The 25501-nt window shown below is 42.8% G+C and overlaps 1 pseudogene; it reads right to left on the bottom strand.

The window, feature by feature from the left end:
* Positions 1-6071: 6071 nt before the first annotated feature.
* On the bottom strand, positions 6072-6601 carry LOC130476965 (ribosome biogenesis protein NSA2 homolog; annotated as a pseudogene).
* Between the last annotated feature and the right edge of the window lie 18900 nt (positions 6602-25501).

Raw genomic sequence — 25501 nt, 5'->3', positions numbered from 1 at the left:
TACCTTCTCTTCAATCTTTTGTGTGTATACTAAAAGCAATGGCTTTTAGTTCACTGGACTATGAACCTGGGCGTGCCTTATTTAAACATCAAACACAAGGAAGCTATTAGAGTTGTGTGTGTGCTTTATCTAGCTTTAGTCTTGAGAGTGTCATTTACTGGGGGACACAGAAGAAATGTGTTAAATGGGTCCATATCTATCTCACTTTAATCTCTACCATATCAGTCACTGTTTGCCACATAAAAAAGCTGTCAAATTGGTCCATATTTATCTGGTTTTTAATCGCTAGCGTAACGTACTCTACCACACAAAAGAGCTGTAAAATTGGTCCATATTTATATGGCTTTAATCTCTCCAATTGTTGCTTACCGTGGGCTGGTTCAGCAGGATAGCCCTATTTGTTCTACATAGCAATCATGCAGGGCCGCAATGGGGGTGGGAATGGGTGAGGAGGGCAGCTGCCGCCCTTGTGGCAGGCAGTGAGGGTGACAGAACTGCCTCTCCTGAAGGCGCCTCTGTGCTGGGTAGGAGAGGCAGTTCTCTCGCCCTCTCTGCCTGCCTCCGGGGAGGCTGCTCCCCCCCCTCCCAACCACGGCCTTGCCATCATGGCCAGAATTGCTCCTGCACTACAAAGCCCAGGGTGGTTGGAACAGAGCTGTAAATCAACCTTCGTGCAGGACTAGCACTCCGTTCAGAAATCTGATTAAAAGTGCATTTAAAAAGATACATATCTATTTTTCACACACAAAAAAGCACTTTTAAGTTACATGTATAAAACAGATTGAAATCTATGTAAGGGGGGAAAGGTAAATCAGCACAAGGTATGCCAAATAAGTACTTTTTAAAATATAAGCAGCTATGCAACCCAGAGCCCATGCTTGGCATGCAGAAAATCCTAGATTCAATCCCCAGCAGCTCTGCATAGAGAGAAACTCATTTAACTGGGATGCTGGTATTTACTGCAAGTCATAGAAGGCTGTTGGGGGCCTGCCAACCAATGGTAGCTTTATAAGGTGAGTAACATATTTTGTGTTTTTAACAATAGGACCGTAATATTTTGGTAAGCAAAATCTGTTTCCCCTGCCAATATTCAGTAAGAATACATCAGCATGACCATTCTTACATACCATAAAGGGGGAAAAAATTTCTCAATCAGAAACCCCATAAGCTCTGTGTGCCGATCTTAAGGGCAAGAGAGATTATAGCCATATATTTGTTTTCCACATGTATATGTGCCTGGTCTGCAACGATTCAGAAAGACTGTCAGACTGTAATTCTATTCCATTCCAATCTTCTGCGCAAAACACACATGGTATGTGGTATAGTGGTCAGAGTGTCAGACTAGGATCTGGAAGACCCAGGTTTGAATGCCCACTCTGCCAGGGAATATTACTGGGTGGCTGTGGATCAGTCATCGGCCTAACCTACTTCAGTGTTGCTGTGAGGATAAAATGGAGGTCAGAACGATGCAAGCTGCTCTAGGCCCCTACTGAGGAGAAAGTTGGGGTATAAATGAAATAAATAAATAAATGTACACATGCCATAGATAAATCACGGCCCAAACCACAGGGAAAATGTTTTCTACTCAGAGGTTAATTTCTCCTAGGCCTTACTAAGGATATGGAATATTTTGGAATGTGTTTTTCAGGACCAGGGCTGTGTCCTGGGATATGAGGAAAAGAGCCTCTGATAATGAAAAAAATAATTTTTCGTGTTATTAAAAAAAACCAAACCGCATTCTCAGTTGATCCAGTTTGCTCCCCTCTCATATAGCAGGACTGTCGCACAGACCTGACCCCGGCACCCCTCTTTTTAGACAGGAAGTAGCCCCTCACCTCAGTTGTCTCCACACCAGCCATTTAGTTTTGAATTGCCATGACTCGTTCACTCATGATTCGTTCACTTGGCCAATTGGTGGCACCTTGGAGCGGACTTTCCTGTAGTCCTCTTTTCCCAGACCTCAGTTTAAAGCATTAAATGCAATTGCAGGAACAGGTTGTGCAGTGTGGACAGACAACTTGTTATGGAAGGTTTTTAGGGCTATTTATTTTCCCTTTGCCTTTTTCTTCTTTCCTTCAGGTTTCATCTTAGCTAATTGCTTCTTGTTCTCTCCTGGCTGGCCATAGCATTAAATCAATCAATTGATAATTATCAAGGTCTTTGGGCCTGTTTGGGTAGGTGTGAGTAGTAAGTATGCTTTGTACTTTGCAGACAAATGCTCTCTTATGATCTTAATTTTCTCTTTGTTACAGCACTGTTACTAAATTGATAACAAAATTAAACAAAATGATTCTATTATGTGATGGGCAGTGGCTTGCCTATAAAAAGCCAGTGTAGTGTAGTGGTAGGCTAGAATCTGCCATGGAAGCTTGCTGGGTGACTTTGGGCCAGTCACTTTCTCTCTCAGCGTAATCAAAGTGGTTGTTGTGAGGATAAAATAGAGGAGGGGTAAATTATACTGTAAGCAGTTTTGAGTCCTCATTGGGGAGAAAATTGGGGGATAAATATATAATATAAACAAATAAATGCCATAATTTAACCCCCCTCCCCCAACACTGATAATAATCGAATCTTGAATGCTATGACTGGCAACAGAGAGAAGCAGAAGTAATTAATTTGTCTCTAAAACTTGAGAAGCAGAACCTTGCTGAATGGGACTTACTTTTCAGTAAACAAAAAATAGACATTTGCGGAATTTTTATGAGGAACATCGAGCTATATTAACTGTCGTGAGAACCTTTGTTTCAGTTCCTGCAGTCCTTCACCAGCACAAAAACACCCTTTGTATTAATTGAACCCTTCTTTGGGCAGCATAATGTGCACTCAGATAACTCAGTCGTTCACAGAAATCCCCTCCTGGTTTTTCCCACACCCTTTCAAGTAGCTCCTCAAAAAAGTTCTTCTTACCTCTCCCCTTCCTGCATGGCCCTGGACCAAATTGCAGCTATACTCACAATTTACTTTTTATAAGCTGAGAGAGATCTGTGATCCTCATCACTTCTATTTAGACTAGTCTAACTTGACAGGTGCAAATGTACATTGTCTGATAGTGTAGGAAGCACCTTTGGTGACAGGATGCAATTGTTAAACAAGTTTAATAGCCAATGGTATATTCCTATTTTGTTGCTGTTCATTTGTCTTGTTATTTTGGGGTGGAGTATTGGGAAAATGCCCTGACCTGGATAGCCTGGGCTAGCCTAATCTGGTCATATCTCAGAAGCTAAGCAGGGTTGGTCCTGGTTAGTATCCGGATGGGAGACCACCAAGGAATCCCAGGGTCACTATGCAGAGGAAGACCTCAGAACTTCTCTTGCCTCGAAAGCTCTACAGGATTGCCATAATTCGGCTGCGACTTGATGGCTTTACACACACACTTCTGTAAGTATCCAGTGTCAAAAATGGACTAATAGATTGAAGTCGATGAACTGCCAAATGGTAGGAAATATATTACCTCCAAATCTCTCATAGGATTGCCAGCTCTGGGCTGGAAAATGGGTGTGTGTGTTAAGTGCCATCAACTCGCTTCTGACTCATGGCGACCCTATGAATGAACGTCCTCCAAAATGTCCTATATTTGACAGCTTTGTTCAGATCTTGCAAATTGAAGGCTGTGGCTTCCTTTATTGAGTCAATCCATCTCTTGTTGGGTCTTCCTCTTTTCCTGCTGCCCTCAACTTTTCCTAGCATGACTGTCTTTTCCAGTGACTCTTGTCGTCTCATGGCGTGACCAAAATACGATAGCCGCAGTTTAGTCATTTTAGCTTCTAGGGTCAGTTCAGGCTTGATTTGATCTATAACCCATTGATTTGTTTTTTTGGCAGTCCACGGAATCCGTAACACTCTCCTCCAACACCACATTTCAAAGGAATCTGTTTTCTTCCTATCAGCTTTCTTCACTGTCCAGCTTTCACACCCATACATAGTAATAGGGAATATGATGGCATGAATTAATCTAGTCTTGGTGGCCAGTGACACATGCTTACACTTCAAAATCTTTTCTAGCTCCTTCATGGCTGCCCTTCCCAGTCTCAATCTCCTTCTGATTTCTTGGCTGCAGTCTCCCTTTTGGTTGATGGTGGAGCCAAGGAATAGAAAGTCTTGGACAATTTCAATTTCCTCATTGTCAACCTTAAAGTTGTGTAATTCTCCTGTAGTCATTACTTTTGTTTTCTTCATGTTCAGCTGTAGTCCTGCTTTGGCACTTTCTCTTTTAACTTTCAGCAGTAGTTGTTTCAAATCTTCACTATTTTCTGCCAATAATGTAGTGTCATCAGCATATCTCAAATTATTAATGTTCCTCCCTCCAATTTTCACTCCACCTTCATCTAAATCTAATCCAGTTTTCCTAATTATATGTTCTGCATATAGATTGAAGAGATAGGGAGATAAAATACATCCTTGTCTGACACCTTTGCCAATTGGAAACCATTCCGTTTCTCCATATTCTGTTCTAACTGTGGCCTCTTGTCCAGAGTACAGGTTGCGCATCAAAACAATCAGATGTAGTGGAACACCCATTTCCTTTAAAACCAGCCATAGCTTTTCATGATCCACACAGTCAAAAGCTTTGCTGTAATCTATGAAACACAAGCAGATTTTCTTCTGAAATTCGCTCGTATGCTCCAGTAACCAGCGTATATTTGCAATATGATCTCTAGTGCCTCTTCCTTTTCTGAAACCAGCTTGAATATCAGGCATTTCTCGTTTCATATATGGTAACAGCCTTTGCTGTAAGATTTTGAGCATCACTTTACTTGCATGAGAAATTAATGCGATAGTCCGATAGTTGCTGCAATCTTTGATGTCTCCTTTCTTGGGAATTGGAATGTAAATGGATTGTTTCCAGTCTGTGGGCCATTGTTTTGTTTTCCATATCTGTTGGAGAATGGGTAGTTACTCCGTATTGGATTTCTAACTAAGAAGTGGGGTTGTATTTGCACAATGTAATGTATAGAGAACAGAGGTGCTCAGCCACAAAAGAATACAGCTGCCTCCTGGCATCTCAACACAGACAAAAACTGTCCTCAAGTGTTGGAATGAGCAATGGACCAAAATATGCCTTGGCACAGAAATATCTAATTGCCCCAATTCCTTACTTTTAAAAAAGACCCAGCCCAAGGTAGAGTTCTACGTGCATTGGAAACTTGCACTTCCATTTAGGACACTAGTTGACCCAAATAGAAGCTACTAGCCCATTTGTTTGATATGCTGTATTATATGACACCCAGTAAGATTCACCACAAAGAGTTTGATTTGTAACTTAATAAGCAATCCAGGTTGTAATATCACAGCGAATGAACAAAGCCTTACATTTTTTAAGGGTGACATTGAAAATCTTTTGCCTAATCAATTCAGTTTATTTTACCTGGAAGACATAAAAGCTATGTTATCTAGAATAAGATCTGAGAATATGCTGATCTATCACTCTCAGTATTTCATGGATAAGAGAAGCATGGTTTGAGCCACAAATAAATTATGGAGGTAACATTATTTTCATTAAAATAAAAACATTGTCTGGTTGGCCATTAAACACAAAATAACCCTCCTCCCAGCAACTTCTGCAGGAATAATATATAATATATAAACAAACACAAACGTCATATATACAAGTGAGAGAGCACCTGGGATCTCAGTCCCAGAGTTCTGATTTATCTCAAATTGATAATCTTCCAAAGCATACAAAGGCAAGGGCATTTCCTGTAAATCGGCCACCCCAAACTAAGATGAACTAAGATTTTGTCATGAAATGAACTTTGCACAAAACTGGTGTCTCGTTTTGAGGCCACCCACTGTTTATTTCCTGTAGAATTAACCTAGATTAGAGAGTATAAGTGAAGAAGATAGTTCCCCTAAGGTCACCAGCCTGCAAAATGTTTGAGAAGTGGCACAGTGTATGGTAGTGAGCATATGGCAGTCTATATTAAAATTTCATGTGTACTGATGCTGGCTATTGAAAAAGTATGATCTGGGTTCTGGAAAAGTTCAAATTCTGGGTTTGAAATTTGATTTTGAGGAATACTTATTAAAAAGCTTGTAAGTGTTGCCTATTAATAATCATATCATCTTATATTCTAATAGTATTTTGGAGGTTTTCGTGTGAAGCCATCCCCAACAAAACACACTTTTGTAACCATTTTCTTCCATGCCTTCTTCTTTCTCTTTCCAGTCCAAATCACTTTAAGAACTTTGATCTCTCCCTGAGCACAGACTTTTGGTACAGGAATCTCCCATTTCCCTGCTTTCTCTTTCCACTTCTGTTTAATCATGTTAGAATGAACTTTAGCTCGGGATTGGCCTTCTCTGTCTAGCAGGTATGCTGGCACAGCTCCTGCTGGAGTTTTCTTCCGCTGGGTATTTCTCTTTTCATGCATCTTAATGGTCTTTTTCATCTGTCTCTTCTCTGCATGGCACTGTATATGGGAAAGCTTGGCCTTCAAACCAATCATTTCTTGGCTTTCTTTGAGCACTCATGAGCCTCACGGCCCTCTTTCTTCCTTTTTTTCTCACGGTAATCCAAGCGATAACCATAGCGCTTACGATGTAACTCTATGTATTCGTTCTGCAGCATGACGGCTAAGCGTGAGGCACCCAACTAAGTCTCGCAGTCGAGGTCCAGCCACACCCTGCAACATTTTGTTGTGAGTCCCCACTTGTGTGTTTGTGTGTGTGTGTATGTATATTCTAATTCTCAACCTGGCCTAATCTGAGGAGATTTAAATATGGAGATTGGAGCCATGAATGGACAAAATGGATTTTTGACAAACTTGAAAAATTCCCCAGGTTTGCCGAAAAATCTGAAATCTAAAATAAAATAAATGGGTTTAAAAAATAAAAACAAACACAACCCTGAATGATAAAATGAGCATCTTATCTTTAAGAAATGGAAGTTCTCTGCCTGCTTTGCTGTCGCCATGCCCCTAGGAACCTTCAGGCCCAGTTGAGACCTTGGTACATTGCCAGGCTGCTCTCTTGGCTGGAGCAAGCCTTATGGAGGCAACCAGTGCCAGGCAACCAGTGCCCACATGAGGGGCTCAGTTACAGTAGCAGCTGAAGCACAGTCCTGTCCTACCTTCCTGTTGTATCATATTACAATTTCCATGATTCTTTGGGGCATTGCTCCTGTTTGCTAGTATGTATTTGTGTGTTTATTAAGAATTATTAATATCAACAAACACATCTACATGCCTCCAGGTACCACCCCAACTATATCAAACAGTCCATTATCTATAGCCAAGCCCTACGCTATAGTCGCATCTGCTCCAACCCCTCAGACAGAGATACTCACTTGAAGGAGCTACAGCAAGCATTTTTGCAACTACAATATCCTGTTGATATGGTAAAAAAAATGATTATTGGAAAGGCTGGAATGATACCCAGGCACAGCTTGCTACAAGACAAACCCAAAGAAAATGACAACAGAACATCTTTTCGACCTGTTCATCAATGTCCTGGAGTTGGGGGTGAACAGCGAGGTGCCCAAGTTTGCAGAGGACACCAAATTATTTAGGATGGTTAAAACAAAATTGGACTGTGAAGAGCTCCAAAAGATTCTCTTAAAACTGGAGGAATGGGCATTAAAATGGAAAATGAGATTCAGTGTGAGCAAGTGCAAAGTGCATATTGGGGCAAAAAATCCCAAGTTCACATATACACTGATGGGATCTGTGCTAGCAGGGACTGACCAAGAAAGGGATCTTGGGGTGTTAGTGGATTGCTCGATGAAGATGTCAACCCAGTGTGGGGCTGCTGTGAAAAAGGTGAATTCCATGCTGACCATAATTAGGCAAGGAATAGAGAATAAAACTGCTGCTATCATACTGCCCTTTTACAAATCTATGGTGAGACCACACTTGGAATACTGTGTACAGCTCTGGTCACCACACCTAAAAAAGGATATTGCATAGCTTGAGAAGGTGCAGAAAAGAGCAACCAAAATGATCAGGGGACTAGCACAACTGCCCTAAGAGGAGAGGTTTAAACATTTAGGACTGTTTAGCTTGGAAAGAAGGCAGTTAAGGGGAGACATGATAGGGGTCTATAAAATTATGCATGGTTTGGAGAGTGGACAGGGAGAAGCTTTTCTCCCTCTCTCATAATACTAGAACGCGGGGTCATTTGCTAGAGAGTGAGAGATTCAAAACAGATAAAAGGAAGTATTTCTCCAAACAACGCATAGTTAAATTGTGGAACTCCCTGCCCCAAGATGTGGTGATGGCTGCCAACTTGGAAGGCTTTAAGAGTGGAGTGGACATGGTCATGGAGGAGAGGGTTATTCTTGGCTACTAGTCAAAATGAATACTAGTCATGATGCATAACTATTCTCTCCAGGATCAGAGAAGCATATTAGGATAAATTAGACAGGATAATGCTGCTGCAGTTGTCTTGCTTGTAGGCTTCCTAGCTAATCTCCATGGCTATTGTTGACTGTAGCTTTGGATTTCACACATTAACAGATCACTTCAGGATACAATGGTTCCATATTAACATACCACACCCTCATTAGCACATTATCTTGATACTTACAGGACAATGATTAGCACATTACCTTTGATACTTTTTGCAGGACAATGATTCAGCTCAATCCAACTCCTCTCTGACTATATATTACTCTTCCTACACACTTGGCACTGACACTGTCCTTCAGTGTTACTCCTCTGAAGATGCCTGCCACAGCTGCTGGCGAAACGTCAGGAAAGAAAATACCAAGACCACGGTCACACAGCCCGGATAACCCACAAGAACCAATGAACTCTGACCGTGAAAGCCTTTGACAATATTATGCAGATTCTTGTTTGCTGGATTATGTTTTCTTTCTTGTGTGATAATTCACAGTGGGTAGCCGTGTTAGTCTGTCTGCAGTAGTAGAAAAGGGCAAGAGTCCAGTAGCACCTTAAAGACTAACAAAAATATTTTCTGGCAGGGTATGAGCTTTCGTGAGCCACAGCTCCTATCTCATGTATATGTAGAAAATATACATATGTATATGCAGAAAAGGGCAAGAGTCTAGTAGCACCTTAAAGCGTGAGCTGTGGCTCACGAAAGCTCATACCCTGCCAGAAAATATTTTTGTTAGTCTTTAAGGTGCTACTGGACTCTTGCCCTTTTCTACATATACATATGTATATTTTCTACATATACATGAGATAGGAGCTGTGGCTCATGAGAGCTCATACCCTGCCAGAAAATATTTTTGTTAGTCTTTAAGGTGCTACTGGACTCTTGCCCTTTTCTGCATATACATATGTATATTTTCTACATATACATGAGATTGGAGCTGTGGCTCACGAGAGCTCATACCCTGCCAGAAAATATTTTTGTTCGTCTTTAAGGTGCTTCTGGACTCTTGCCCTTTTCTTGCGCAAGTCACTGAAGGCGCAATGTCGGCTGCTCCGCCGTATACATAAAAGGAGAAAACAATCCCCTCTGCCGCAAGGCCCTATTGGTTTTTACTCTGAGGGCCATATATTCATGGAAGGTTTTGCCTTGGATTTGCCACTCTTTAGATGCCCTTTTCCCCCATCCCTATTCTCAAAACTCAACAATAAGCCGCCATGCAGAGTTTTGAGAATTCAGAGGGGGAAATGTGCATCTATAGAGTGACAAACCTAATGCAAAACATTGTCAAAGGCTTTCACGGTCAGAGTTCATTGGTTCTTGTGGGTTATCCGGGCTGTGTAACCGTGGTCTTGGAATTTTCTTTCCTGACGTTTCGCCAGCAGCTGTGGCAGGCATCTTCAGAGGAGTAACACTGAAGGACAGTGTCTCTCAGTGTCAAGGGTGTAGGGAGAGTAATATATACTCAGAAAGGGGGTTGGGTTTGCAGGACAATGACTCAGCTCAAACCCACCCCTTTCTGAGTATATATTACTCTTCCTACACACTTGACACTGAGAGACACTGTCCTTCAGTGTAACCCCTCTGAAGATGCCTGCCCCAGCTGCGGGCGAAACGTCAGGAAAGAAAATACCAAGACGACGGTCACACAGCCCGGATAACCCACAAGAACCAATGCAAAACCTCCCATGAATAAATGGCCTGAAGGAAACTGCAACAAGACTTCTTCCCAAGTAAGAGCGGCGAGGCGGTTTCGCCTAAGATCACATCGAAGGGGGAAAGCAGGCGGAAACGCTCCCCGCCAGGGCGCTTCCCGGTCCCTCGGAGGGCCGCCCGGGCCCAGTTTCGAGGCGGCGGAGATCCTCCCGGGGCCGGCCGAGGAGGAGGAGGAGGAGGAGGGAGGCGGCGCGCGGGCTCTCGAGCGCCTCCTGCGGCCTCTTGGCGTCGGCCCGCCCGCCCTCCTTCCCTTCCCTTCCCTTTCCCCTCAGCGCCGCCGCCGCCGCCTCCTGGGCGGGCCTTGGACCCGCCTCCAGCCGCTTGCGGGGGCGAAAGGAACATGGTGGCCGCTTCCTCCCTTCCAAGGAACCGCCGCAGCCGCGACTCCGGCCGCTCCTGAGGCGGAGGCCGGAGCAGCGGGCGCGCTGACGTGAGCAGAAGGAGCCCCCGTTTGGCGCCGCCGCCGCTGCAGGTGAGTCACCCAATGGGGGGTGGGGGCGGCAGGCGAGTCAACAGGGAGGCGCCCGGCTGCTCCCCGTAGCTTTCCTTGCGTTCCCCCCCCCGCCTGTTTTTGCGCCTCTCTTTCCGTGCCTTGCCCCCCCCCCCACCTCCTGTCCCCCGGGTTGGGGAACAGGTCATCCCGCTGGGGCCGGGATGGACAGACGCCGACGTCAGTTGGGTAGTCAACACGCACTTCGCCGCCAGCCTTTTCCGCCGCCTCCTTTCTCCTCCCCTCAGCGGTTGGGGGTTGCCGGGTCGGTTTGGTTTCTCAACGGGGAATGCTGCGTTGGCTTGCGGCAGGCGAAGTGCGCGGCCCCTCTTCTCCAGGGAGGTGTTTTTTTGGAAGCCCTTAGGGGTGGGGAACGTCAGGCCCGGGGGCCGAATGAGGCCCCCAAAATCATTTGGTCTGGCCCTTCCTGGGTCCTGGTAGATCCCTAGCTCAGAAGGATGCTGCCCTGCCTGGATTTCTTGGGCCCAGCTGGGGACGGCAGAGCTCAAAAGCGAGCCGCTCTGTGTGGCAGACTCTCGGAGCCGTCTCCGGTCGTGCCCCTTGGCGAAAGGTTTGACCAAATATAGCAGGATAATTTTTAAGTTGATAATTTTGTACGGCCCCCCGAATGATGTTATAAATATCCAAACGGCCCTTGGCGGAAAAAAGGTTCCCCACACCCCTGCCTCAGGGGGTGGAGGCCGGGTTTTACAGCTCAGTCCTGTGCAAAGCTCAGTCCAAGTGAGCTCAGGAGGACGTGATTCCAAGTTAACGCGTGGACAGTTGCTGCTTTATTGCATAATCCGCGCTACCTGTCCACGGAGACACGAGCGCCACTATTTCAGCAAGGCAAACCTGTATTGGAACCTTAATCTCTTCACACTTCTTGTGAGTGGCATTTTCCTCTCCGCACATGTCCTTACCTGCCCAGGTTTTCTGTGCTGTGGTTGAGAAAGCGCAAGTCACTGAGGAGAAGCCCCACAGTGATGTAATGGCTTGATGTCTGTTCTCATCATCCTTACAAGTATTTATATCTCATATCAGTGATGTTGTTCTTATCCCAAATTGCATACGGGTCAGTGGTTATTCCTACAAGCTAGTCTTGTATAGGTCTTTGTAACCCTTTTCCATAGTCGTCATCTGTAAACAGTTATAAGGAATGTGGTAACTATACATTCCAGACTCTTCTGTGGTCAAATTCTTCCTGGTGCAAGAAAGCAAAGTTTTAATTGTCCAGCAGAATCTAAAAGGCTAAATTCATGCTTAGAGTTTCTTCTGTTTCTCTTTCCTTCACTCCCTCCCTCCAGCTCTTGGCTTGCTCAGTGCCCAGCAGATGGAGGATTAGTTAGTTGAAAGGAGACCTCAATTAATGCCAGTACAAAGGGTACAGACAGCAGGTGTTGAGGTAAGGTTCTGGGCGCTTTCTACCTTATCTGCTTTGTTTCTCCTCTAGCCCCTCCCTTCAGCTCCTGTGCGATTCCACTTAACTCTTGCAGGAAATTGTGTAAGGAATCTTAAATCATTTTTTTTTAGAAAACAATAATAATAGGCTAGCTACTATGATGTGTGTGAGTATATGTTACTCTTGGTTGTATTTTAACAAGTCGAACCAAAATGGCATCAGCAAGACTTGTTCTTGAAAGTGTACCTCTCCATATAGTTCAAGGTTTCTATTTCCAGCATGTGTCTGGGGATTTGGTCATGTGAACCACTATTGTAAGTATGTAATCAACAGTACCTTGAGGCAGTTCTTGGCAGCCTTGCATAATATTCCAGTTTATTTCTGAAAATATGGGGATGTTGATCAGTGGTGATCTTTCACTAATTGCTTTACCTTATCTGCTTACCATACATGACATTGATGCTCCATTTTTGTAATTTTGTTGGTTGCAATTGTGGATAAACTAGGGTGCGTGCTGATCAAGTTAACTGACTACTTCTGAACCTAGTTAGCATGAATGAGACAGCTAGGTCTGTTAGTAGTTTGGGAACCTGAAACATCCAGATCTAAAACAATGAATATGTGTAATATATTTCCAGTATTGCATGATTAATGCATCTGATTAAGTGGACTGTAGTTCATAAATACTTTTGCCGCAATAAATTTGTTAGGCTCCTAAACTGCCACAAGATTTTTTTTGATGGCAATAAATAAATGTGACTACCCTCTGGGATTAAGAATACTGACTTTAATAGTTGCACTGTGGTTTTAAAAAAATTGGTGTCAGCCTCCCACTCAAGAGTCAAAATAGGAAGTAGACTAGACTCCAGATAGAGAAATAAACACGCAGTTTAAGAATAAAATTTGAAGAGGCTGTGATAAACCACTGTTTTTATAGGAACAGTAACTGAGACCCAGATTAAATCTGAAGGTGACAGTTCTGTGTGTTCAACTACTATACTACCCCAGCCACACACCAAAAAGGGGACAAGCCTCTTTAACAACAAATAGGCTGTACAGGTCAGGTGGACAGAACCATCCTTCTGCCCATGGCTTTTCTCTGCAGCTAAACTCCAATATCAGAATTGACCTCTAGTGAATTATGGAAGGAGATAGGTAAGGGGAAGAAAATGGCACACAGGGAAGGTTTGGCACCATTAATCTGCAGACCAGTTTCGCTATTAACATCTGACTTTCTTTCTGTGCAGTTGGAGGGCCGGCATGGAACTATCACAGCTGTATCTAGTTTAGCCCTAAGTAATTTTATTCTTTATATTGACGCATATTCTTAAAAACTGAGGAACTAAGATTTTTGCGCAATCCAGTATTGGCATAAATTTCCCCAGTACAGTGTTAAAATTTTAGTGCAATTGAAATGTGAAAGCAGTATTGTTTTAGATAATACGCACTAGTGGGAAAACCCCTATATGGAAATAATCCATGTCTTCCAGACTGACATTTGAGTGAGGCTCAATATAGATAGACAGATGTAACTTTTGAAAACCATTAGTTCTCTTCCAAATAAGCTTAACAATTGAGCATAGTTGAAATGGCATCTGAAGGGTTTCATTTGTATAATATTGCCTGACTTTTTTTGCCTAATGCTATGATGTATTTTTGTTGTTTAAATGATAACACTGGTGGTGATATCAAGATCAAAACAGGTTTACCTTGTCAGACCCTCAAGAATGTCCTGTGGTCAGGCATTATTAGTCTTTCTATCTTCTGAGGAGTCCTTTCCATGTGATTGGGCATTTTGCATGAGGACCTGGGGTTGAACCTCGTGCCATCTTTGTAATGGAGGGAAGGGTTGCATGGTACACTGTTCCTGCACTATGCAAAAGGCACCAGGTAACAGAGGCGCTGTGGGTATGTTGTTCAGTAATCTTTAATGTTCCATCTGTGCACTAATTCAGTCTGTAAGCTATTCAACTGGGTAATAAAATGATATCAACTGTGTAAGATGGTTTGTTAATATCTTGAATAAGTTAGAATGACTAGTGGTTAGCTAGCTTGAGTGTAGCCATAATTTCATAATCCTATATAGAGTACATTAGGGTTAAGCATTTGGTTATGCCCCTTTACTAGTGTGTTTGAAGTTGGCATTGACAAATGAATAACTGATTTGTAGTGTAATGTTTGTTTTCTGTGCATCAGTATACTTCACATAGTGTCTGAAATTACATTATTTTATTGCTTTGAGTGGCTGAAGTACTTGGCATGTCTGGATGTGTTCAGGGCAGCTTAGAATGTACAGATCTGGCTTTGTTTATCTTTCTTTCTCTCTACAGATTTGTATCAAGTTCTTAAGTGTTTTATGCTGTTAAAGTTGCTGGTGAGGTGCTGTGCTTTGAGAAACCTTAGATTTTCTAGTTCTTGCACTGACTGTAGAGAATTTCTTGATAGTATCAAGTTGACAAACTGTGGTGGTGGGGGATCTCATTCCATGTAACATGTCCTTAACTTTACTTGTGTGTAATCTTACAGCGTCATGCATGTAACATTGCATGCACTATGGACTAATCTTTTTGGAAGACAGCTGGTTTATTACTACTTGCTAGAGGTTTTTGTTTGACTAAAACCCAGTGACATAGTTCTTTGGAGCAAGAGTTAGCAGTATGATTGCCAGCATTTCGTGCTTAATAGTAAATCTGAAAAAGTAAACAGATGAAGAAATGAGTAGGAATTGTTTCCACGGCTGGGAGCTGTCATAGATCAGCAGTAGACTACATCTTCTGTACAAGTCCAGGCAGTATGAGGCTGGGAAAGGCTTCTGACAGGTAGCCGTTGCTACCTCTGAGTAGAAGAAGAGTAGGTTTTTATACCCTGCTTTCCTCTACCTTAAGGAGTCTCAAAGTGGCTTACAATCATATTCCCTTGCTCTCCCCACTATAGGCATCTTGTGAGGTAGATGGGGCTGAGAGAGTTCTGAGAGAACTGTAACTCACTCATGGTCACCCAGCAGGCTTCATATGGAGGAGCAGGGAATCAAACACAGTTCTCCAGATCAGAATCCGCCGCTCTTAACCGCTACACCATGCTGGTAGATGATAGTGGGCTAGATAACCCTGTGGCCTGATATGGTACAGCAGCTTCATGTGTTGATTCATTTGGTATGTTCAGAACTTAGGTGGTAAACATGTTTGTGAATATGCATAGGTGATGTGCTTATAAAGATGGGAGAGCAGGAGAAATAGGGAACCAATAGATAACTTTATTTAGCTAGGTCTTGAAAAAAATACAACACAACCAATTTTTAGTGCGGCATAATGTCTTGTTTTGTTTGCGTTCTAGACCTCATTCCTAAAGCAAAAATTTCATTTTGAGTGTCTAAAGAATGGCATATCTAAAACAATACATTCTTTTACAATCCCCATTTTCCTGAGCAGTAAGGTTTGAAAGACAAACTTTTATTGGGTTAGTTTTCTTGTGAGGCGAATTTCAGGGAGGTCTTTTGTAGTTTTGTAATATTACACGTATACAAATAGTGTGTGGTGGGGTTAAATACAAACTTCAGAACTTGTGTCTTGGTGAGTGAGATGTACAATGTATTCCAGTAGCTTGCAGTCGGCCATCAAAGGATATTAAGCAAACACTTTCCGCTATCAGGCTAAATGAAAGCCAAGAGAGAAGGTCATTCTTATATGTCCACAGAACATGATTGCATCACTTTTGTTGACAGGATAGTATTAATTTCATGTCCCTCTTAGACGGCATGTTTTGTCTTTTGTTTTTACTTAAAAATTGTTACACTTCTATACAACAGTACTCCCAAATTGCCTTAAAAACATGACATACAATCTGGTATAGAAAAACAATGAAACCATACTGCAGAATAGAGAAGTAGTCAGAAGCAGCAGCAGAAAACAATGCAAAAAGAAAAGCGTCTAAGTTATGGGTGTGATATTCATGCTCTTTGTATCACCGAATATGTGTGATATGCATTCAGAAAGTGAGCTGCTGCCTTCTGTACTAGCTGGAGTTTCTGAGTTGATTTTAAGGGCAGTGTCCGATCCATGTAGATTGCATTACAATAATCTAGTTTTGAGGTTACTTTGGTGTAGATCCATGTGGCTAGATTGGCCAGGTCAAGGTAGGAAGCTATCTTCTGGCCTGAATGAAGATGGAAGAAAATATTTTGTTGCAGGTGGAAATTTGACATCTCTGGCAATGATTTTGGGTCCAGTATAACCCCTGGCCTTGTAACTGAGTCAGCAAGTGTTGGCTGGATCCCATCAAGTGTGGAAGATTAATTGTTCTTCAAGACCTCATCCTTCTCAGTTAGCATCACCTCTATCTTGTCAGGGTTCTGTTTCAGTTGGTTCACCTTTACCTGTTTAACATTAGCAGTCAGGCAGTAGTTCAGGATGTCTACAGTGTTGTTGGACACTGTCATCAGTACAGGTATATTGATAATAACTTCAAAACTGAATGATTGCTTTTTGGGTACTAAATAGCATGAGGGATAAGACTGTGGGAACCCCACAGGACATGCACCACACTGATGACGACTGGTCTCCAACAGCATAACTTTGCTGTTGTGGTCTATAAGGAATTATTTAAACCAATCTAAAGCACTTCCCTTCATCCCTGCGTCTGCATTCAAAAACCTCAACAAGATGTTATGGTCCACAAAGGCTGCAGAGAAATCTGGTAAGAACAACATAGGCACAGCACTTGTCTACATTCAAATAGATATCATCAATCAAAAGCCATCACTCTCTAGCATCTTGGCCAGAAAGGGCAAATTAGAGAATGGACAATAATTGATCACATTCTTCTTCAGCGGTTTTTAAAAAGCAATGCATGGATGGCTGCCTGTTTTAGTGACAGCAGAAAGGTGCACCGAGTCAGTGATTGATTTATACTGGACATCAGGAACTCATTAATGTGATCCTTACACAATTTCAGTAATAAGAATGGGCAGCGTTCCAGAGTGAAAGTGATGTCTGATCTGGCCTCCACAGATCTCACAGTGTTGTTGACATCCACCACATAAACTGGATTGAAATGATCCATGCATGGACAGGATGATGTACTGGACATTTCTAGTGTCTCGGTTATACTACAACCAACATCCCAGTCAGAAGATATCTGAGAGATTTTTGAGCGAAAAATCTTTGTAAAAGTGTCAGAACTAATCATTAGTTCCTAAGATTTTAAGGACTCAGACTCTGGTCAACAAATACCTTAAACAACTGAGCTGCACACTGTCATCGCCACCTCATAGGCCTTCCAGTGAGCTGTAAAGCAGTGTCAGATTCTGAGTGTTTTTCCAATGCCATTCTAGATGTCTCCCAGTCCTCAAGGAGGCAGATTCTGCCTTAAGCATGGGAGAAGTCGAGGGGCAACCATTTGAGACTGTATTTCTTGCTGAGAAACAGTAATATGCTTGCTCATCCAGAGAGGTTAATGCTAGAAGTCAGTGGTGACTTAGGATCAAGCTACCAAGATAATTCTAGTGATAATTCTGCAAAATATCTTCTTATATGTGTAGGAAAATCGGAAATATTGTAACACTTCTCTCCGGTAATTCTGAAACTCGACCACCATGAGAGACTTCTCTGTGGGAAATAAATACACTTAAAGGTTTTTGTGAAACCAAAGTATCCATGCACAAGGGAGGTTGTCTGGTGAGTCTCTTCCTGATTCAGTGCTCTTGTTCTCTTTCCAATTGGCTTTCACTCAAAATGGGTAGTTCTGCTGTATCTCCTTATCAGGTGTGACTGAATGTAGTAAAACTGCATGCCCTCAGAGGAGGCTACCTGTTGTGTCTGATCTGGGCTTGCTTCCCTGTGATATGCAGAAACATGGGGCGGAGTGGAGGGTAGGTTCTTTTCTGGGTGGTGGCAGAGGATAGTAATTCTTTCTCACGTACATGAAAAGTGCTATCACTGACCTAGCCAAAAGAAATATTTTAATTTGGGTTTGTGAGGAGCTCTTTTATGTGTGTGTGAGAGAGAAGCTTTTTGCTGATAGCTGGCTGTTAAGGAAAAAGGATAGCAGGTGGCTAAATCAGAGAAACATGTTGCTCCTTAGCAGTCATGAGCAAATGGGACTACTTGGCTGTTACCCCACTTGTATTCCCAGTGATGTATTAAGAGCTTGAAAATGTTATAAAAAATACTGTTCACACTTTTTATGTATTCCCACCGATGTATTAAGAGTTTGAAAACGTTATAAAAAATACTGTTTGCACTTTGTTTGGCCCCTTTAGCTGTGAAGACGTCTTCCAACCATTTATAAGCCGTGGTATTCAAAAACCCTTTTAAAGCGATGTTTTTTACAACATTTTCAAACTCTAAATACAACACTGGGAATATAAAGTGCGGTAACCCCCAATACTTGATTTGCAGGAAACAACAGTCAGTTAAAGCCAAACAAAACAAGCCTTAAACCAAGTAGTGTTATAGGAAGCAGCCTCTTTCTCTTTTCAGACCAGACTTAGCATCTTGCTGTCTTGCTGTTGCATAGTAACTGTTGTCCTGAAACCTTAAGAAAGTGGAAATTACTTTGTTCTGAGTCATACATAATTACCCTAAGTATAAAATGTCTTTGCTTGTAGAGCTGCAATCTAGTAGATCAATTGATGAGTCTGAGAGTTATGGCTATGCTTATTTTTAGAATGTTATTGTAAAAAGGGAATTGTCAATATTATTTTAAATCACCTTTCCTTCTAATAATAGAAAAGGACTTCTGTTAAATTGCATTGCAGATTATTTTATTTCCTGGTATTACAATGAAATGCAGTTACATTTTAATAAATATGATCAACTAAATCCTTGGTATATTAACTTACAAAATTAAAAACAAATTAAGTGCAGCATCTTTATTTTGTAAGTTAACAATATTTGAAATGAACAGTGATATTTAGTTCTTCATACATTTCAGATTTTCCCTCTCTTTGGCAATCATCATCTACATACTAATAGCAAAATTGGCCAAATCTGACGATACCTAAATACGATGACTGAAGCTGTGCACAGGCAAGACAGATCTTCCTAAAGACCTAAAAAGGGCCCCAGGTTTACAGAAAAACATGAAATCTAAAAAAAACAAAGCACTGGGATGTTTAAAAAAAACTCAAATGATAAACGGAGCACCTGTGGCTTTAAGCAACAGATTCCCTTAGTGGCCTGTTCTGGACAACCTCAGCATTCCAAGGCTTTGTTTCTGTGAGTAAAAGGCAGGGGGAGAGGGCAGGGTCCTTTCAAAGGCCTATATTGGCCTTTGAGGGAGGACTCATTGGGGCCAGGCCTGCCTAGGGTTGCCAGCTCCTGGAGATTTTGTGGTGGAGTCTGAGGAGGGCGGGGTTTGGGGAGAGGAGAGGCCTCAGCCAAATATAATGGCATTGAGTCCACCCTCCAAAGCAGTAATTTCATTGAGGGGAACAGATCTCTGTGTCTGGAGCTCAGGTGTAATTCTGGGAGATCTCCGGGTCCCACCTAGAGGCTGGCAACCCTAGGCCTAGAAGCAACCACTGGGTGACTTGATACCACCCAACTTGCATGATTCAGCTAGGCCTGGCTGCTCACCACTGTTCAACAGCAGCCACCCTATGAAAGCCAGTGTGGTGTAGCAGTTAGATCTTCAGAGTGGGAATCCTCATCTTCTTGTGGAAGCTCACTGGGTGATTTTGGACCAGTCATATACTTCATCCTAACCTACCTCACAGGGTTATTGTGCAGATAAAAAGGAGGAGAGGAGAATAATGTAAGCTGCTTTGGTCCCCACTGTGAAGAAAGGTAGGTATAAATTCAATACATAATAAATATAGCTGAAGATGGGAGGTAGATAAAAGGTAGGTTGGTGAATGGCTGAGAAGGAGAGAATGAGGAAGGGAAACAGGATATAGGGGTTGCTAGGAGAGGGAAAGAGGAAATAGTGTGAGGAGGGAGACAGAGGGGAAAGTGATGTGCCACACACACACACCCCAAGTCCTTGAGGGTTCCCTACCATGCAAATGGTCCTGCCTGGGGTTTCCAGCTCCAGGTTGGGAAATACCTGGAGATTTTTGGGGCAGAGCATGAAGAGGGCAGGGTTTGGGGAAGGGAAGGGAAGGACTTCAATGCCATAGAGTCCACTTGCCAAAGCGGCCATTTTCTCCAGGTGAACTGATCTCTATTGGCTGGAGCTCAGTTACAATAGCGGGAGATCTTTAGCTAATACCTGGAGGATCAAACATAGTGGCACGAAATACCCCATTGTTTGGTTTTGGTAATACCTGGAGGTTGGCAACCCTAGTCCTTCCCCAGTAGTCACCACCACACAACTGGGCCACAGTTTTCCTAGGTAGAGGCATCTGGGGGAAGGAGAGGGAAAGCTTAAGACAGAGCGGCAGATAAAGGTAAGTTGGCTGTTGGGTGGGAAGGAGATAGGGTTGCCAACCTCAGGTTAGGAAATTCCTAGATATTTGAGGGGTGGAGCCTTGGGGTGAGGTTTGAGGAAGGGAGGGACCTCAGAAAGGTATAATGCCACCCTCCACAGGAAATAGAGTTGCCAATGTCTGGTTGGAGGCTGGAGATCAACTGGAATTACAGCTGCTCTCCAGATGACAAATCATTTTCCCTGGAGTAAATGGCTGCTTTGCAGGATGGACTCTATGGCATTATACCCTGCTCAGATGACTTTCCTTCCCAAACCTCACCCTCCCCAAATCTTCAGGAATTTCCCAAACTGGAGCTGGCAACCCTAAAGGAGATCTGTAGTTGAGAGAGCTGTTGTGATTCCAGGAGATCTCCTGGCACCACATGGAGGTTGGCAACACCTGCAGAGAAGGAAGCAGGAAAAGGGCAGAGGCTATGGGGGCTTTCAGGAAAGTGAAAGTGGAAATAATGGAGGAGGGGAAAATAAGATGCCTCCTGCGAGTCGGGTTCCCACTTGTAGTACCTAATCACCATAGCTTTGTGGATTTTTGGGAAGCAAAAGTACCTTTTATCATTGGGATGAATGTGTTGCTTAAACATGCTTTTAAAGGAGACAAATAGACTTATGGGACAATATTACAGGAAGAATTAGTTCCTGTAGCTGCCTGAATTACACTGTCGTCATGAGCAAGAAATTTGCTCAATGATTTTGACAAATGATATTCTCCATCCTTTCTCTGAAACTCCTGTCTCATATGGGAGAGTTGGGGATTTATTTCAAATATGCATAAGCAAGTATACGTTATTGTAATAGTCTTCTAAATACTTGGTATTTTTGTTCAATTGGAAAACTTATATCAGTTTTAGGATTCATCTCAGCTGAATTACAATGTAGTTTTCAATTTTTATTATGTTTTTTAATTTTTTTAAAAGAGGGATCAAAGTGAGTTTTGTAGCTGAACCAGTTTTAATGCACCTGAACACCTGATTCTAGAAGGTTTTTCTTATTTCCTGTGAAATATTTATATTTGGGTATGAATTCTCTAACAGTGTAGTTTTGCATAGTAAGGATATTTTTACTGTTAAAGCACAGTGTTTATCATAGAATTAGTCGAAAGCACATGATGTGGATGACTTGTCCTTACCATCTGGTGCTTGATAAGACTCCTTTGACATACAGACAGAAAATGATAACAGGATGATTTGCAATTGTGTCTTAACTGCTTTTGTTAAGAGTTAGTTTCTTCCTTTAAAAAACAGAGGATCGTATTCTGATTTTTCACTGTGCTCATGGTTGTTACAGCATATAAAGTAGTGAATACATGGTAGGGGTTCCTGCATTTGGTGTTCCAAGAACCATCTCATTTTATAATAATCCTGAGAAGTTAAATGAAGAAAATTAGTCATGAAGGCTGTTGTTTGCTTTGCAAATGCTTACTTCAACTAGAGATGTGAAGGCCTGAAAAAAGGAAAAATTTGGGGGTGGGAGAAGTTTTTTTGTGAGGCTTTTTTTCAATTTTTCTAAGGAAAGATAGGAAATTTTGGGGAGTATTGAAAAAACTCTTATGAAATATTTTCTTTTGGAATGAGTTAAATGCTTTCAAAGACAGGGTGGGAATGCTGTAGACATATACGACTCTTAAATCCAAGATGCAGTTGTGCACCTAGAAGAATATCTAATCTTATGCGAGGAGCATGCAGGGGTTTCATTGAGCATTTTCACATATGCTGAATAATGCAGTTTCAATCCTCTTACAATGCACTTTGCATCTAGATTTTACTGTATGAAATTGCAAAATCCACTTGTAGATGATCACTAAAGTGCATTGAAAATGTATTAAAAGTGCATTATTCTGCATGTGTAAAACTGCCTGTGTAAAATTGCTGTTCGACCTGATGTGGCTGGCCTTGTGGTTGATATTTTAACCTCTTCCTCAAACCACTGTTACACAAATACACACAGGCCATTTATGTAGGGGTATTTACTTTGCAGTCCCTGCTGAACTGCGTCTAGGCTTCCTTTACATTATTCATGATTCTATCGACCTTCAGACGTGACTTCACTGTGGCCTCGTTCTTCCCCCGCAGTTCTAGTTTTGGAACAAATTTAAATACTGCTTCGAGGCAAGAGCAACTCAAATTCGCCCCATTTCCATGCATATCTCTTAACTTCGGTTTCTCTCCCCACGCCCATTTTGGCTTTTCCCTCCCACGTGTCTGTGCCTCCCATCCAACCCCTTCCCCCAAAGCAAAGCACAAAAGAGGGAGTTAAACGTCATGAAATGTGCAGGAAGGCACCGAAGAAAGGCTGCAAAGGTTGGAAGAAAGGTGGGGAGGAATAACCAGCAAAAGCACATGCAGTCCCTTTAAGAGCTGACCCGCCCCCTCCAAGTAAAGTGCAACAAGACTGTGTTTTCACGGGGAGGGACTCAGAAGCTCCTGGGGATGCCTAATTAATCACAAGGTGCTCCTGGAATTGGGGTTGGTGGGGGAAAGCTCTCATGCATGTGATGTTTGAGAATTTGGAGCAGAAAACTGTGCAGCAAACCAAACACAAAGTTCCCCTGCATAAATGACCTCAGGTTGGGTAATGAGGAGCTTATTGCCCTAACTTGATGGAGGGGGGAAAGATCAGAAGGAAAGTAGGGCAGAAATTGCACTAAGGCCTCAGAGGAAAACTCTGAAGAGAATGCATCATTTATAACTTTCTGAGCATATAAAATTGCAACATTTCCCATCTTTATGGACTTTAAAAGCTATAAATGCCTTAGATTTCTATAAGTACAGCTTCAAATATACCCAGTACTTGAGAAAAAGCCACAAACTGATTTACCCTATGCTATCTCAGCATATGTACCTTAATTTTTGCTATCTGGTTGGAGAATGCTCAGTTTTATCTTGTTAAAGTAGGTTTAATAGGACAATGAGTATTGCATATATTTCAGTTTTCCCCAAAACTTTGTTTTCTCCTTGAAAAAAGCTGTTTTTTCTTTTGGCTTCAAAATTTCTGAAAACTTCGCATCTTTAATCCCAACACAGGATAAAAAGGAGTTCAGGAGTGAATTCTGACTCTCAAAAGCTTATGCCAGAATAAATCTTATTAGTCTTTAAGGTGCCACTGGACTCCTGTTTTATTCTGCTGCTACAGGTTAACATGGTTGTGTGTGTGTAAAGTGCTGTTAAGTCACAGCTCATTTATGGCGACCCAGTAGAGTTTTCAAGGCAAGAGACTAACAGATATGGTTTGCGAGTGCCTGCCTCTGCATAATGACTCTGGAATTCCTTGGTGGTCTCCTATCCAAATACTAACCAGGGGTCCTGCTTACCTTCTAAGATCTGATGAGATTAGGCTACCCTGGGCTATCCAGGTCAAGGCATTAACATGGTTACCCATCAGGAATTATTATTCCCAAATCAATAACTTGTTTATATTGAGCAAACGTTTGTATGCTGGAGTAAAAGTGAGGCCCATAAATGAGCAGAGCTTGCATTGGAGGTGTTTTTTTCCCTTCAAGTTGAAAAGTGAGTTGGTAGCAGTACCTGCAAAAAAAAGAAGTTATTTTGTTGACAGAATTTCTCTCTCTCTCTCTCTCTCTCTCTCTCCTGCCCCCCCCCCCCATGCAGTCACAGTAACTTTTATTTTGTCAAAGTGCAGGGATGAGAAGCAGATTGTTGTAAAGTTGCTGCAAGGGGCAGCTGCTTTTTAGGAGTCTCACACTGGTTGGAAGAGCTTTTTGTGTCAGTGGAAGGCTGCTTGCACTGGATGAAAGCCTCATCATGAGTGGAATGGAGGCATAGGACATGTTACAGTGGTTTGTTTGTTTTTCATTGTATGGCTCTACCAAGGCAACTTCAGAATGTGATGATTCATTGCAAATCTGAGTCACATAAGCATTTTACTTAAAAATGAGAATGTAGTCAAAAAAGGTTTGCATGACTGCCATGCATAGTTGGAAAAAATCTGGGATAAGTTTGATCGTACTCTGTTATCTTGAAAAGTGTATTTCATTTGGTATCTTTTCTTATGGTTACAGGTAGCTTTTGAGTACCCTCATCCCTACCCTCATCTTGCTTCACTCCCTATAGTTTTTGCTTCCAGAAGCCTAAATCATTCTTGGATTGCTTTCATTTCTAAGATGTTAGCTCAGGGGTCAGCAAACTGCGGCTCAGGAGCCGCATGCGGCTCTTTGGCCCCTTGAGTGCAGCTCTCTTGGTTCGGAGCCCCTGCTCTCGCACCTGCTTGCGCCGGCAGACGGGCTGTGGAGCCGGCGCGCCTGAGAGAGTGAGCACGAGAGAGCAGGTGAGCGACGCTGCAATCCAAGTCGTCCCAGCTCATGACCTTGGCCAAATTGCAGGGTCTCATGATCTCCACCATCCCAGCGGTGCAGTGGGCCAGACTACATGCCAGACCTCTGCAGTGGTTTCTTCGGCCCTACCAGAGGGACATAGCTCGAAGATCTCACAAAAGACTGAGCCTGCCCAAGTCTGTCAGTTCCAGTCTCAGGTGGTGGACTCTCTCTCGCAACTTATCTCAAGGTCTTCTGTACATCCGACCAGCCCCGATTCAACTGTGACAGATGCCTCCCTCTCGGGCTGGGGTGCCACCCTACTCAACCAACCTGCGCAAGGCCCCTGGGACTCTCAGGAGATGACCCTGAACATCAACGCCCTCGAAATCAGGGCAATCCACAGAGCCATGCAGCACTTCCAGGAACGGATCAAGGGCCATCATCTTCTGGTCAGGACCGACAACATCGCAGCAAAAGCCCACATAAACAAACAGGGGTGCTCCCAGTCCCTGACTCTCCACAGAGAAGCCAAGCTGATTCTGTCCTGGGCGGAAACCCATCTGGCATCCATTTCTGCAGAGCACATCCAGGGCCTATCCAACACTCAAGCTGACTGGTTGAGCAGATAGGAACTGGAAGAATCAGAATGGTCCCTGCACCCGGAGGTTTTCCACCTCCTGTCATGGCGTCTGGGCAAACCACAGATAGACCTCTTCGCCTCGATCTCAAATCACCAACTCCCGAGGTTCTTCTCTCGCTATTATCACTCCACAAAGCGGAACAGACAGATGTGCTACTCTCGCCTTGGCCTCCAGTCCTTCTTTACGCCTTTCCCCCTCTTCCTCTCATTCCCACTCAGACTGAT

Source organism: Euleptes europaea, chromosome 4, assembly GCF_029931775.1.
Source record: "Euleptes europaea isolate rEulEur1 chromosome 4, rEulEur1.hap1, whole genome shotgun sequence".
Classification (NCBI taxonomy): domain Eukaryota; kingdom Metazoa; phylum Chordata; class Lepidosauria; order Squamata; family Sphaerodactylidae; genus Euleptes; species Euleptes europaea.
Note: the sequence above shows the minus strand (reverse complement) of the source record. Positions and strands in the feature narration are given on the sequence as shown.